The following is a 4269-nucleotide window of genomic DNA, read 5'->3' as shown; positions in this document are numbered from 1 at the left end:
AGATGATGACCAGGAAGAAGAAGCAGAGATGGAGCAAGTCTCCTCACACAACCCAGATGACGAACCTCAGGATGAAGACGCTGACCCCCCAATGTCCACCAAAAGATGGGGTGTTACAGGACATAGCAGTGGAAGAAGGAAAAAAAGTAGGAAAGACATGTAACCAAGATGAGGCTAAAAATCACCTCCTATTAACGTGAACAGTGTGAAGAATAGGAGCAGGCGGCAGGCGATATTCCAGCGTCTGTCTGACGACAAAACCAATGTCATCTTTATACAAGAGACTTATCTACAGAGTAATGTCCATGCTGTGTCCCTGCAGTCACCACATCTAGTGGGACAGTGAAACTCTTAGCTGCTGTATGGAGACTTCTACCCCAAACTCCGTTTATATCATAGAGGTTTACTATATGTCATAAATGTGGTGACCGTGTACCCTCTGTGGTGTGCCCGATGCTGCCCGGTCACCAATAAAGAAGAACTCTCCTGTAATACTGTCTAGAATAATATCATGAAAAATAGTTGAAACAATCTATACTGGAGCAATATTCATATATTATGGTTTGTTTAATGATTGTGATGTTATTAAGAGACAAATGTTTATTTTCTTTATCTGTTATGAGTGTATTGCAAAGGTATTGTAATATTTTGTTGCAAGTTTTCAAATAAAAAAGATAATTATAGTAGTTATATTCCTGTATATAGGAGCAGTATTATAGTAGTTATATTCTTGTATATAGGAGCAGTATTATAGTAGTTATATTCTTGTATATAGGGAGCAGTATTATAGTAGTTATATTCTTGTATATAGGGGCAGTATTATAGTAGTTATATTCTTGTATATAGGGGGCAGTATTATAGTAGTTATATTCTTGTATATAGGAGCAGTATTATTGTAGTTATATTCTTGTATATAGGGGGCAGTATTATAGTAGTTATATTCTTGTATATAGGGGCAGTATTATAGTGGTTATATTCTTGTATATAGGGGGCAGTATTATAGTAGTTATATTCTTGTATATAGGAGCAGTATTATAGTAGTTATATTCTTGTATATAGGAGCAGTATTATAGTAGTTATATTCTTGTATATAGTGGCAGTATTATAGTAGTTATATTCTTGTATATAGGGGAAGTATTATAGTAGTTATATTCTTGTATATAAGAGCAGTATTATAGTAGTTATATTCTTGTATATAGGGGCAGTGTTATAGTAGTCATATTCTTGTATATAGGGGGCAGTATTATAGTAGTTATATTCTTGTATATAGGGAGCAGTATTGTGGTAGTTATATTCTTGTATATGGGGGGCAGTATTATAGTAGTTATATTCTTGTATATAGGGGGCAGTATTATAGTAGTTATATTCCTGTATATAGGGGGCAGTATTATAGTAGTTATATTCTTGTATATAGGAGCAGTATTATAGTAGTTATATTCTTGTATATAGGAGCAGTATTATAGTAGTTATATTCTTGTATATAGGAGCAGTATTATAGTAGTTATATTCTTGTATATAGGGGGCAGTATTATAGTAGTTATATTCTTGTATATAGGGGGCAGTATTATAGTAGTTATATTCTTGTATATAGGGGCAGTATTATAGTAGTTATATTCTTGTATATAGGGAGCAGTATTATAGTAGTTATATTCTTGTATATAGGGGCAGTATTATAGTAGTTATAGTCTTGTATATAGGGGGCAGTATTATAGTAGTTATATTCTTGTATATAGGGGGCAGTATTGTGGTAGTTATATTCTTGTATATGGGGGGCAGTATTATAGTAGTTATATTTTTGTACATAGGGGGCAGTATTATGGTAGTTTCCTGGTGTCCAGGGCTGCAGGTTCTGGATGTGCAGTTACTGTATGAGGTTTATCATTCATGATTCATGTCGATCACAATCTGATTTGTGTTTATTTGTTACATTTAATTGTCACCATTATCAGATGATTGTTTGTTTTCTCTTTTGTCAACCAGAATTGTCCCTGGTGTTGGCTCTTTAGTAGGGTCAATTATTGGGCAAACAAACGTTCACAGAATCATCGCTCTTTGTAACCAGGACATTCCCGATCATTGCATTTGGTAAACAGGGGAATGATCAGCCGATAAACGAGCGTTTTTTTGCTCATCGGCTGAAGGCTTCGTTAATTCAGCGAGAGACTTTTTCATTGTCGGCCGCACATCTTGGTGTTTAAACAGGGAGACGCGCTGCCGACATATTGGAAATGTATGAGCACGAGTATTCGCTTTAATGTTCGCTCGTCCCCTTACTATCTCCTTGTGAAAGTAGCAAACGAGCGCCGATCAACGAGCTGTCTCGTTGATTGGCGCGCATTTACATGGTCCATGGCGGGCGGTGTGAGAGGACCTTTACTGTTTGTCTATAAGTCAGTGTATAGTTTCTTTAGAATCATGTTTTAGGAATGCTACCAGTGACCTGTATACGATATTTACTGTCCACGTGGTGGCGCTGTGACTCTGGGTGGGGCAATGTTTACATAGAAGGTGTCAGCGGAGGAGAATTACGCACATAGGGATTTATCATCTATGGACATAACAAGTGCAGACACTTTAGGGGATCATGTAACTTCAGGGTCATTTGTACAGTGATTTAGTTACAGTTTTAGGGCTACTGAAATTGGCGCCATCTGCGACACTAAAAACCCAAACCGCTCTTCATTGTTACCAGCAGCTCCTGTTCTCTGATGATCATCCATTCTAAATATCAGCGTCTGAGTCGACCTGTTGTCTTAATGCTACAATTGCTGCTGGTCTTCATTGCTGCCCCCATGGGGGCTGTCACCCGACAGATCCAGCATCACTTCCTAAATAGATGAATTTGCCACTCAGGAGACTGGGAAAGCTGGGTTGCAGCATATAGTGGGGTATGGGGTGTAACATTATTTCAGCTGTATTGATATTGATATTGTATGGAGGTTTTTGATTGTTGTACAATGTCAGTAATGAGAAGATCTTCAAAGTGAATCAGAGGTGGAAGAAATAGTTCTAAGCTCCAAGAAAACCGGAAATCAGACAGGAAATCCACAGATCAAAGAATTTCTAAAGTTACTCTAATGTGCGGATCTGATAAGTTGTCAAAAAGTGTAGTGTATAGAAATATATATGTGAATTTATGTGTGTAGTGTGAATTGTATATATTTATGTGTGTAGTGTGAATTGTATATATGTGTAGTGTGTGTATATATGTGTAGGGTGTGTATATATGTGTAGTGTGTGTATATATGTGTAGGGTGTGTATATATGTGTAGCGTGTGTATATATGTGTAGCGTGTGTATATATGTGTAGCGTGTGTATATATGTGTAGCGTGTGTATATATGTGTAGCGTGTGTATATGTGTGTAGCGTGTGTATATATGTGTAGCGTGTGTATATATGTGTAGCGTGTGTATATATGTGTAGCGTGTGTATATATGTGTAGCGTGTGTATATATGTGTAGGGTGTATGTGTATATATATATATATATATATATATATGTGTGTAGGGTGTGTGTATATGTGTAGTGTGTGTGTGTATATGTGTAGCGTGTGTGTATATGTGTAGCGTGTGTAGCGTGTGTGTATGTGTGTAGCGTGTGTAGGGTGTGTGTATGTGTGTAGGATGTGTGTAGGGTGTGTGTGTAGGGTGTGTGTGTGTGTATATGTGTAGGGTGTGTGTGTGTATATGTGTAGGGTGTGTGTGTGTATATGTGTAGGGTGTGTGTGTGTAGGGTGTGTGTGTATATGTGTAGGGTGTGTGTGTGTATATGTGTAGGGTGTGTGTATGTGTAGCGTGTGTGTATATGTGTAGCGTGTGTAGCGTGTGTATGTGTGTAGCGTGTGTGTATGTGTGTAGGGTGTGTGTGTATATGTGTAGGGTGTGTGTGTATATGTGTAGGGTGTGTATATGTGTAGGGTGTGTGTGTGTATATGTGTAGGGTGTGTGTGTGTATATGTGTAGGGTGTGTGTGTATATGTGTAGTGTGTGTGTGTGTGTGTGTGTATATGTGTAGTGTGTGTGTGTGTAGGTGTATATGTGTAGTGTGTGTATATATGTGTAGTGTGTGTGTGTATATATGTGTAGTGTGTGTATATATATATATTTATGAATACATTTCTCCTGCTGTGTTTTGTCTTTGGCTCCACTGACTGCACAACACCGGAAACTTCTTCTCTGGGCGACTCCTCAGCGTTCATAATCCCGTTCTTCATGTCATATGACGGTAATTACGGTCTATGATGCAATAAATGCCCCTCCACCTCCGCAC

The sequence above is a fragment of the Rhinoderma darwinii genome, chromosome 7, assembly GCF_050947455.1.
Source record: "Rhinoderma darwinii isolate aRhiDar2 chromosome 7, aRhiDar2.hap1, whole genome shotgun sequence".
Taxonomy (NCBI): domain Eukaryota; kingdom Metazoa; phylum Chordata; class Amphibia; order Anura; family Rhinodermatidae; genus Rhinoderma; species Rhinoderma darwinii.
Note: the sequence above shows the minus strand (reverse complement) of the source record.